The sequence below is a fragment of the Taudactylus pleione genome, unplaced genomic scaffold, assembly GCF_031769625.1.
Source record: "Taudactylus pleione unplaced genomic scaffold, aTauple2 ptg000329l, whole genome shotgun sequence".
NCBI classification, from domain to species: domain Eukaryota; kingdom Metazoa; phylum Chordata; class Amphibia; order Anura; family Myobatrachidae; genus Taudactylus; species Taudactylus pleione.
The window spans coordinates 5,218,961-5,231,490 of NW_028284730.1; positions in this window are offsets into that span (position 1 = coordinate 5,218,961).

The following is a 12,530-nucleotide window of genomic DNA, read 5'->3' on the forward strand; positions in this document are numbered from 1 at the left end:
AGAATTCGTAAAATTCTACTCCAACCCCTAAGTATCACTTATTTTTAGTAAAGCAGATCGCATTTCCTATAATTGTAATGGGAAATGTGATCCGACCTACTAAAAATAAATTGTAAAAAAATATCGGGGAAAGCCCTGTGATAATAACGCCACCTGGAGGTGGCGTTATCCAGGGTCTCCCCCGGTGACCGGCCTCCTGCCCTGCTCTAACGGGGAGAGCAGAGCCGGTCCCAGTAATCAGCTGTGTGGTCTAAACAGACCGCAAGTTGACTACTGTAAAAAAAAAAAAAAAATTGGTAAAAAAAAAATATACTTACCTGACTCCAGGGACCGGTGATCAGGCCTCCGGTGATGACTCCCCTCCAGTGATGACCCCTCCGGTCAGCTGGTCACTCATAGGGCACTGCTGCCCGGTCATCAGGTGATCGAGTCCCAGTATGGGAGATCACCTGACCGGAGGCATGGAGAACATCACCGGAGGCCCGGTGCATACAGGTAAGTTTAATCAAGGGAGGAGGGGGTCGCGGGGGGTCCGCGATTGCAGGGAACGGGGCTTAGTGCCGGGGGGTAGCAGCTGCGGCCGGCGCATGCGCAGGCACTTAGTCACTGTATTTTTTGTGAAAATACCGTTATAAGGCTCCGAAGGGGATTCGCAGGGAATTCAGTCGATAAAATCAGACTACAATCTGCATTTAATATGCGGATTGTAGTAAATAGAGCCCAAAGAGAGAGGGCAATGCGGAGACAGATATTCTTATCAGGTAAGGGTAAGGCAATCTATAAGGCAACAGAGATGCACTGAGGGGAGTTTCTTGTTGCCCAGAAATCCCCACCCATAGAAATGGAATCTGTAGTTAGAAAGGATAATTAACATGGTCCTGTACAAAGTTGGCCACCTCCTCACTAATGAGGTAACCATCCAAACTTCTCCTACATTTGCTATTTTGCATAGACCCACATCTGGAGTTCCTAAATTCACCCATAAACTAATTTGGCACATACTAATAGTGGTAAAATGCTGAACTGCATTTCATTGTAAATCACAACTACCACCTTCCCTTGACTTCATTAAAGAAGCAATATGGTTTACCTACCAGATAGAGCATATCTCAAATATTATAGATAATTAAGCCACTCCTGACCTTTCACAATGCTCCTCCCATGTCATTGGGCTTACAGCCATTGGGTCATGTGAATATTCTTTACATTTTCCACTGTTTTTTGTTTGTGTGGGAATGTTCTTTTTCTTGTGCTTTTATCCTCTGCACTACTGTTACGTTGTTTTACTAATTAACATATATTTTTTATGTCTTGTTTGGATGTGTTTATTCTTTTGTACCACCTCTCCTTTCTTCTTTTTGCTTTCTGTTCACCCACTTCTATTTAGCTAACAGCTTTGAAGAAAAAGATTATACAAAAAAAGATAATTAACTTGTAATAATAATGATCAATTATCTATTTAGACTGCTCCCTCCCAATATACTCTGTATTGTGCTCCTCCTCCCTCCCCGTATACTCTGTAATGTGCTCATCGCACCCCATATACTATATATTGTGCTTCTCCTCACTTCTCATATGTCACAATCGTGGGATTTTGAGGCTGTGTTCCCGGGCTGGGCCTTGGACCTGTATTACTCGGCTCAGATGCTCGCTGGAGGAGACTTGGCTTGATAAAGTTTCTCCGCATGAGAGGGTGCAGAAGACTGTTAGAGGATTTGGGTAATGCGGAAGGAGCTTGGTGCGGCTAAGGAGCCGTATCAGGAAGTTGATAGCGTGGTAGTTGTTTGGAGCAGCTGGATAGCCGTGGGGAGAAGGTGGTAGCGTGGACGCTACTTGGAGCGGCTGGTTAGCCGTGTAGAGGAGCTGGTAGCGTGGGAGCTACTTGGAGCGGCTGGATAGCCGTGTGGAGAAGCTGGTAGCGTGGAAGCTACTTGGAGCGGCTGGATAGCCGTGTAGAGGAGCTGGTAGCGTGGTAGCTACTTGGAGTGGCTGGATAGCTGTGTAGAGAAGCTGGTAGCGTGGGGGCTACTTGGAGCGGCTGGATAGCCGTGTAGAGAAGCTGGTAGCGTGGAAGCTACTTGGAGCGGCTGGATAGCCTTGTGGAGAAGCTGGTAGCGTGGAAGCTACTTGGAATGGCTGGATAGCCGTGTGCAGAAGCTGGTAGTGTGGAAGCTACTTGGAGCGGCTGGATAGCCGTGTGAAGAGGCTGGTAGCGTGGAAACGAATTGGAGCGGCTGGATAGCTGTGTGGAGAAGCTGGTAGCGTGGAAACTACTTGGAGCGGCTTTATAGCCGTGTGGAGAAGCTGGTAGCGTGGAAGCTACTTGGAGCGGCGACAACACCTACAGAGCGCAGTGAGGAACTCACTTAGTTGGACTAAGGGACTTGTTGCACTGGCAACTTGTGTCAGCAGTGGGGATCCTTTTATACTGGACGCTGGGAGCTGGTAGGCTGAGAGAGAAGGAGAAGGCTCCTCACTGGTGGTAGTGGAGTCACATGGGCGAATCCAAGATGGCTGCGCCCATGGACCGGAGGACAGCGCTTCCTGGATGTGAGCAGCGGGGACCAAGCAGTCAGCAGGAGCCAGCGTGAAGGTAGAACAGCAGCGGGACCTGTCAGAGGACAACAGTGGGACCCGCCCTGAGAGAGGAGGAAGCAGCGCACAGTGCGGGAGCCGGAAGACACCGCGGGTCAGCGCCCGCAAGGGTAAGTGACGGAGTCTGATTCTGGGGTCTCTGGAACGACGTGTGACATCATACACTTGATCATTTCCTAAGTGAATAATGGGTGTATTCTGTTAAGGTGTTGAAGAGTGAGGCATTATGGAGTGACTACCAAGTATCAATACCATTCTGAATAAGTGTTATTTTGAGATCATTGTTTTTTTTTTTTTGCTTAGGCATTTAACCATGATTAGTAAAATTTAGGGTTAAGACCATGGAGTTAATGATGGCCATAATCAGTAGTAAGAGAGAAATTGAAGAAAAGGAGACAGGGATGGGGCTTAGTAGATTGTCAGGCCACAAGACAAGAATAGACAGAGACACAGGTCAATAAAGGGCAAACAGTGCAAAAAGAAATTCCCAAGTATTTGGGCACAGACATTGTGATAAAGTAAATTATAGTTGAGCAGCAGACTATACCCCTGCCAGGACAGCACACAGATTCCTCCACATGCCCCTTATATGCCATCAGACCCCTCCACTCGCGGAAGGAACATCAAGGACATGATTGTCCACACGGACATTACTAACTTTGCAAAGGTTCCGGGATCTCTTAATTTCCTCTCTAAGGAGAATGGTTGCTATAAGTGTCTACGGTGTACTACATGTCGCAGTATGATCACTGGCTCTACCTTTAAACACCCTCATACTGAACAGCAGTTCACTATCAAGCATGTGTTAACCTGTACCTCTTCATATATCGTATACAACATTACCTGTCCCTGCGGTCAGTACTATGTAGGGAAGACCATTAGATCCCTTCGTGAGAGGATGGCACTACACCGCTCGGCAATTAAAGCGGCCTTGAGCGGGAAGAGTACAGATCAGCCAGTAGCCCGTCACTTTGCGGAGAACAAGCATGATTTGCTTCAACTTAGACATATGATAATCGACCATGTGCCACCGTCCCTGAGAGGTGGCGACCGGGCCAACAAGCTTCTCCAAATGGAAGCTAGACCGATGTATAATTTGAACACCATCAGGCCTCACGGGCTGAATGAAAGGATCACGTGGAGTGTGTTCTGATTGTCCGGACCCTGAATATTGGACCATCAGCCGAATTGGTCCATTTGCTTCACTTATGGACTCCTGCATATTTCCGTTAATCTATGGCTAACAGTTCCAGCGACTTTGTTGTGCACTGATATGTCTGGAGCTTTATAGCTCTTAACATGCACCTCCCCCATTAATGCATTCTGTATCTATGCTAATGGTGTTTACTTAGAGGATGTATTTATAGCCTAAGTACACACACGTATATAAATTTTGCCTTTTTCCTATTATGATTACTTCCCTATGGGGTATTTAACTATTGACTTTAATTCATTGTCTTTATTAGTCTTCTCCTTCTGTTCGGGTATATGCATTTTTAATTCTTGGTGCTAGCACTGCTTTGGTTTTATTGTGGCACGGGGTGTATAATGGACCCCGCAGCCATCACTGAACACTTTCCTTTGTTTATTTACTACTCAGGCTGGTCCGCGTCTTTGGTTACCCGCATGTTTCTTCTTCTCTGAGCGGGTTTTCTTGGATATATAAGGTATGTCTTTTAGTTATTCTTCATTACTCACCTTGACAAAGGGGCGGTGTGGCCCCGAAACGTTGGTCTCTTTTCCAGCCTATGGAATAAATATCACTCGTCATTTGCTTTCAAGTCTCAGAGTGCCACTTCTTCGTACAGTATATTTTTCTTTTATTAGGAGGCACCTGAGCATTTTTTGAACTGTGGATTCATGTGAGTGCCGGACTATTGTCTACATATTAATTTGGGATCTTTTGCTCCCTCCTGAGTCAGGGCACCTGTCCATTTTCATTTCAAGTCTCCCTTGGGGAACAAGCTGTGAGTGCTTCATTTTTTAACGTTGTGCATTACCTGGATTTACCGCACTAGGAGGGATTTGTTTACCATAATACCATCATGGATACACATTCGACGTTGCAGAAAACACAAGGGTACCGGAGCCATAACATCACCATTGGGGACATACATAGCTACACAGATGATGATGCAGAAAGGCTGTTATTTAAAGAGCAACTATCCATTCAGGATATTCAGCAAGGTCCATTAGATATCTACCATCAGCTATTTAAACTTAAGCGAAGAGAAATTGACTTTCTTTTACACAGGATTTCCCTCTCTGACTACCACAGGGAAAAAATGATTCCGAGAGGCTTTAGAGTGAGAAATGTTCCAACCATTGGCCGGTTTAATCCGGAGTTCTGTGGGAAATGGGTCGGAATATTAAATAAGTGCAGCATGGACCTAATGCTGCTGGTAGTGGAAGAGGTAGGCCGAGAGTTGAGATCAGCCAAAGATAAAATTGCAGTATTTGAATTAGAGCATCTTACATTCCTGCAACAAGATCAATCCCAGGACTGGGTCCGCAAACTACAATCACAATGTGATCAATATCGCCGACATCTCATTAAGTTCAAAAGAAACAAACACAATATTGTCAAAGAGGACTACGACACCAACAGGGTCTATAAGTGGCTCATGGGGGGTGAACCGGGAGCCCACAAGCCTTACAACTACAGATCCAAACATAGCTGGAGACAACGTCGTGAGGCCCATTCGAGGGAACCTATGTCGTCCAACAGTGACAGTGAATTCGCTACCCGGCAGACCACCCGCAGGGGGGGCCAGAACACGAGGCTCCAAAGACCTAGAACCAAAGAGAACTTAATTTACAACCTGTCTTCCAGAGAATTGAGCCCTACGGAACTCAGTGTCCTGGATAAAGGACTGTCTTTCATTCCAACCAATCACTACAATGAATTGTCTTGGAAAATTGATCTACATAAATTTTCACGCAAGTTGCGTCTACAAGAGCATTTCCAGACCATACCTCCAACGCCTGTTACCACACATCAAGGCTTTATTAATTCTAAATCTAAGTCGAAATTTGACCCTCAATCAACTAATGCATCAATTAAGTCATTTACACATCTTCTTGACAACTCTGTAGCTAGATACAACGCCGCCGCAACCACTAAACATCACAATCTGTCTAAAAAAGAGAGAGCAACATTAAGGGATTTGGGTTCATACAGGAACATTATTATCCGCCCCGCAGATAAGGGGGGCGGGATCGTGATTATGGACTTGAGTGCATATAGATCTGAGATCTGCGGTCAATTAGCGGCATCAGACACTTAAAAACGTCCACCCGCGGACCCGACGGCGCAATACAAGAGAGAACTGGGCTCCATCCTAACGGAAGCAGTTTCTCAAGGTAAACTATCTAAGGAGCTGGGTACAGCACTTCAGCAGGAACACCCTGTAGTCCCAATTTTATTCACGGTCCCCAAAATACACAAAGACATAAGGAATCCCCCCGGACGCCCAATCATCTCGGCAAGGAATTCCCCTTTCCAACCAATATCTGAGTTTCTAGATAGCATTTTACAACCCCTGGTGATGAAACAGAAGACCTTTATTAAAGACACTACAGGTTTCCTTAACCTCCTCAACAAAGTGGGCAAGGTACCCAGTGGAACCCTGCTGTGTGTGATGGATGTTAGCAGCCTGTATACCAGCATACCCCATGCTGGAGGGCTTGCAGCTATGAGGGGGTTCTTAATCTTAGTCAGCCCAGGCTCGGGTTCCCTGTGGGAATGGAGACCCCACAATAAAGGGGTCCCCCTATCCATGGCACACCACGCCTAGGCTGATAGCCCGGGGCTATTCCCAGCACTCCTGGAGCAGTGGGTGCCGGGTTGATAGTGTTAAAAATGTGGTGCAATTAAAGAGTTAAAATATTGTCTTTTGTACTAGAACTACTGGTCCCAGCAAGCCTCCCCAGCATGCTGGTACTTGGAGAACCACAAGTACCAGCATGCGGGGCATTCAAGGGAAATCATTAATGAGATTGTATCGTTGCCTACATCATTCCGTGTGTAGGGGCCTTAAGTGGATGGATATCATCACATCCAGACTCCCTCATGTTGGTGTAGCGGGGTCTCAGCCCCATACCGTCAGGCAGGGAGGAATCAGAGACATCCCATAATACACTCAGACAGCAGGAGACAGGTGTTATAGAAAGAATTGCCCCTCGCCGGGATACAAGCACAGAACATAGGCCATTCATGATGGAGCTTGGAAAGAGTACTAAAGTATCCCGACAGTGATGACAGACTTATTATCATCCTCATTATCCCTGCTATGTATGGTGTTGAAACAAAAATCGCGATCATGGAGTGTAAGCTGAGCCAGAACATGTGACTTAAGGTTTCTGAAGTACTCTAGGTAATATCCCCTCCACCCACACACCTTCACCATTATCAACATGGCATTCCACCACCATTCCTTTAACTGTACCCCATCCCCTGACAACATGGCATCCCAGCACCCCCATGCCAGACAGCACGGCATTCCCCCCCTATGTGATTTGCTCCATACAGGGCCTTTCAGGGGTATGGCAGGGGTGTCTTAAGAGGAGGGGGCACGTGTGCATTGCCCATCAAGGGCCCTCTCCTCTCACCCCGGCAGCCAACTTATGCGGCCACCACATCATCAGTAGACTACTATGTATGTGCAGATCACCGGGAAAATGGCGTGACAGAGTATGATAGTTTTAGCAATTAGGGAGCTGAATTTGTATTCTGAATGACATGGATGTATGGCATATGAAAGATGTTGGAACTCAGTGGGATGTTGTGGTGACCGAATGGGAAGATTGTGGGCACGGAGTGGGATGTGTGTGCCACATAACTGCTCAGACCTCAGTTGCATAGACTGCATGTGTGTATTTCAATGAGCACACAATTCTGTGAATTAGCAGCTTCACCATATATAGTCATTCTCTCACTGGCCCATAAAGATGTTGGGATAGCTTTGAGCGAGCCTGGTGCCCATTGCAGTCCCTATCTTCTGGAGGTAAAAAATATCCTTAAACATAAAATAGTTATTTGTTAAAATAACATGGACTGCCTCAACAATCAAATAAAATAAAATTTTGTAGCTCCTGACTTTTATTACTGCCTTACAAACATTTTTTTATAGCCTCAATTTCGTCATTATGATTGGACATCAGCTGTGATCATAATATAATTATCTTGCCATCCTATCGTTTGTAAGTAATTTAGTAAATCCATTGTGTCTCTTAAATGCGACTTATTCTGGAGAACTAAGGGTTGCAGATAGAAGTCGATTAGTTTGGACAAATTGGATGTGATAGAGTTAATCCCACTGACTATAAGCCTACCTGGGGGATTCAGAGGGTCCTTGTGGATCTTAGGCAGGACATACATCACAGGAATTGTAGGCTCAGGATTAAATAAGACATTTTGTTCCTTTTCCTCCAATACTTTTATCCATCTTAAAGGAGGATACTGAACTGCAGCAGGCTCTGCCTTTATTTTTCACATGCTCTTAAAGAACTGTCCGTTGCCAGTTTTTGCACCTAGCCGGTAATTACCACGCCATTTACCATATGAGGATTTCCAAGTGTGAATGCCAATTGATGTATTTCTGCTACTATTTTGTCACTGTACTATTTTATTGTCTACATGTTTTTATACTGTATGTTAATGGTCTATGCTGCTAATTAAAAGGCTGTTATACTAGATATCTTTTTTCCCTTCATACCATGGCAATCGAGACCTGATTTGCAGCTGAGGAGAGACGATTTCTGTACATGAAGAGCTGTACATGTCTATACAAAGGAGCGCTGGTGATATCAATTCCAATTTTTTTTATAAGCATATTACCAGAGGTTTTATAGTCGGCAATCATGTATCGTGTGTTATTCCCACTAATCATTGGCTACTATAGTCTGAGGACATTTTATGATCAATATCAGGCTGGCCTACCCTTCCAATTTTTAATGAGCTCTGAAAATACAGCTGCCTGTTTGTATTAACATTTGATTGATATATTTTTCAATGTTGAATCTAACATTTAAAACATCATCTGGTCACATAGAGCCATTTTCTGTTATTTAATAATAAAAAAATATATATATTAACCATAAAATGTCCTCAGACAATAGAAGACAATGATTAGTGTTTGTAGAAAGATACTCAGAGGGCGGGTGTAGTTTCAGAGCTCCCTTATTTTGATATATCCTATTTTGATATATGGCTGTCAGTGAGTGCCCTTTCAGAGTGCAGTTAATGCCTGTGACACTCAGCACCAGCAGCACTAGCCTCCATGGACTATACAGTGGAATAAATTCATTTTTGTCCTCAAAATTCTACACACAATACCCCATAATGACAACGTGTAAAAAAAATTTTTGCGATTTTTGCAAATTTAATTAAATAAATCATCTAACAAATTACACGGATTTTAAATCAGGTGTATGTGTAGGGAATTAAATGCATTAAGACCCGCCCCCTGATGAAGAATGTGCCAAATTTTGTGGGTTGTCCACAATAGGGGATTACCTTTAATGTGCTCAGGAACCCCTTGATTATGCTGGTGAAGAAAGCAAACCGAAGCAACAGCACCCAAAAAGCCTTACTCAAGGAACGTTATTAGCGTACATGCTTTTATTGGTATCCGGTCTATAGATCTACAGTAAAAAGGTAGACAATGTCTTGATAGATACCAGATGTTAGACAGGCAATAGGTTGACAGGGACAAAAGGTCAACAAGCTAAAAGGTCGACATGTAAGAAGGTGGACAGGTACAGGTTAGAGTTAGGCACTTACTGGAGGGTTAGGGTTAGGCACTTACCCCAACCGGTTAGGGTTAGGCACCAGGAGGGAGGGTTAGGCACTTACCGAAGGGTTAGGATCTAGAAGGGATGGTTAGGGTCAGACACCTACCCCGACGGTTAGGGTTAGGCCCCAGGAGGGAGGGTTACACACCAAGGGGAGGGTTAGGGTGAAGATTAGGGTTAGAATTTTTTTTAAAAAATGTGTCGGCAATATGCATAGCGACCTTTTTTCTCCGTCGACCATATGTACCTGTCAATCTTCTTACATGCCAACCTTTAGTGTGTCAACCTTTTGTCCCTATCGACCTATTGCCTGTCTAACATCTGGTGTCTATCTTGACATTGTCTACCTTTTTACTGTAGATCTTTCAATCCATAAACCTTTTATTATGTAACCAATCGCATAGATAGCTCAGCAGTGCCGTGTGATTGTAAACTGCAATATCAAAGAAATAAGGTTTATTATTTTTGTATATCTGCTCTGTTGATAAGGTTTGGTAATGATTGTAATAGACACATCAGACGAGGAAAGGAATCATTTCTGTGATATTATCTCAACTCAGGTAGGAAATGTGAAGGTGGTCCCACCCCCATAAATAGTCAGTCAAGTCTTGGGTAACCTTAGCAACACTGTCTCACTAATATAATACCCAGGTAAGGAAGAGCGGTCTTGGCCCATTTCAAGGAAAGGTGACTTGCCCAATGTTGACAAGTGGTCTGTCCCTGAACCAACATTGCTATGAACATATCACTACCGGATATTAAACCAAATTAGTCACTTTTTTCGAAGCTCAGAGAGGGAAGGTTTGCAATAGACAGAATGATATCATCGACAAAAGCCGTCAGTTTAATCTCCTACTGCCCAACCTTCATACCCTAGAGACGGTAGGCTAATTTTGGACTGATCAAAATAAAGGGTCCAATGCCAAGTTAAACAATAAAGGGGAGAGAGTGAGCAGCCCTGGTGGGTTCCACGCTCCAAGTAAAATTTAGCACCTACAATCTTGTACAACAGTAACAAGGTAGATGGGTTACAACAGAAGTATCGGATCAGACTAAGAAAATTCTACCCTAACCCCCTCAACTCCAGCACAAGCAACAAATCAGGCCGCTGGACCATGTCAAACCCCTTTATGAGCACAGTATGTTTAAAGAGTAGGGACATATGAAGATGCCACCCCTGCCACAATGGCAGATTCCATTAGCAGCATGACACCCTTTCACAAATCCCAAATGATGCTCAGTAAGAATGGATGGACATATCATTTGTAACCTCGTGGCTATGATTCTTGCTAAAAGCTTAAAGTCAACATTTAGTAAACTAAAAGATCTATAGGATGCTAATAAACTGGAGTCTTTATCGGGGTTGGAGATTAGTATCATACATGCTTCATTTAATGAAGGGTATGGATGATTAGTTTGTAAATAGCTTTATACAGTTCAAGTAAGGAGGGGGCAATATGGGAAGGCATAATACGGTAATCTGCTGAAAACCATCCGGCCAAGGTGACTTATGTTAAGGGAGGCTTACAATCGCCATGTTGATCTCCTCCAACGTGATTTAGCCCACCAGGGCCTCCTGTTGTAGGGCGTTAGCCTTGGCAAATGTGCTTCAGTGAGCAACTGAGTTTGAAGATTAGGGGCAACAGGGGAAGTCCTACATAAATTCTTATAATAAATTTGAAATTGGGCAGCAATAGCTTGGAATTTGAAAGGATGCTGTATAGCCTTCATAAGGTTGCACTGTCTAGGGGACTGAGACATTGAAGCCAGCAACTTGCCAGCCTCATTTCCCCATCTATATTCGTGTTTAACAAATTCTATGTCCTGTTTGGCCTGTAATGCTAAGACACTTTCTAGTAATGGAAGGGCTTGTTTATAAGTCACCAATGTGTTGTCATTAGGACTGGGGAAATAAGTCTCAAAGGCATCAGTCACTATGGTCTGCAAGGAGGAAAATGTAGCTGCTGCATCCTGCTTTTGTATGAGATATGTAGCTTATAACAGGGCCACGCATTACAGCTTTGGAGGTGTCCCAGAAAAGGACAAGGTTATACCAACGCTGTAAGTTGACATTGACACAATTAGCCCAATGATATGCTAAATAGGCTTTAAAATCATCAAAAGTCGCTAAGTAGTGTGGAAAGTGCCATATTTGGTCATCATGGCGGAGAGGAGGGTATCCCAGAGACAGATACAGGGGAATGGTTCCATATCAGGATGTCATGGATACAGGGGCATCTTAAGAGAGGAGGGGGCCCATGTGCACTCCCCTGTGCGGGGCCCCCTCCTCTCTCCCCGGTGGCCGGCAGCCGACTGACGCAGCTGGCCAGCCATCGGAGCAATAGTAGACTCCGGGCACTAGAGTGTGCCCGGAGTCTACTGTGCATGCTCAGGACACTGGAAAAATGGCCGCGACTGCCATTTTCCGGTGTGCTGAGCAGCGCTGACACCCGACGCAGGATCACGGACAGGTAGGTTTAAACTAATACGGGTGCAGGATGTGCGGGGCCCCCTGGACCCGTGTGCCCAGCACACACTGCACCCATTATAGATATACCACTGCATGGATAACTACTTTGCATAGGTTAGTTAACAAATCTTCAGATACCAATATACTATCAATACGTGAGAAGGACCTATGGGCCAAAGAGTGATAGACATAAGTTCTGTCTGTGGGATTCAACAGCCTCCTGGAAACAGACTAATGTAATCTCACTTTGAGCAAGTCGATAAGCTGCCACTGAGAGGTGTGTGGTCTCATAAAAGGGGGCAAAATCAAGGGAAGGGTCATCCTTTTTAATTAAGTCTCCGATCTGCAGATTAGGGTTTGAATGAGATCCTGGAAAAAGGTTAGTGTCAACATTAGGGGTATACAAGAATATAATGCACATGGAACAGTTCAATATCTAAAATGATAAAATGGTCATTAGGATCTACAACCCGAGAGAAGATAATGACAGGAAGATCTTTACAGAACAGAATCGCCACTCCTCTAGTTCCTGTGAAAGAAACTCTCTCCTGAAGGAACACAATGTCAGTCTCTTTGGCTTTATTGGTGTGTTCAGTCCACCAACATTAGAGGAGATCACATTGAAGGGTTTGTGTTGTTAGGGGTCAGGGTCAGAACGGGCCGGATTAAC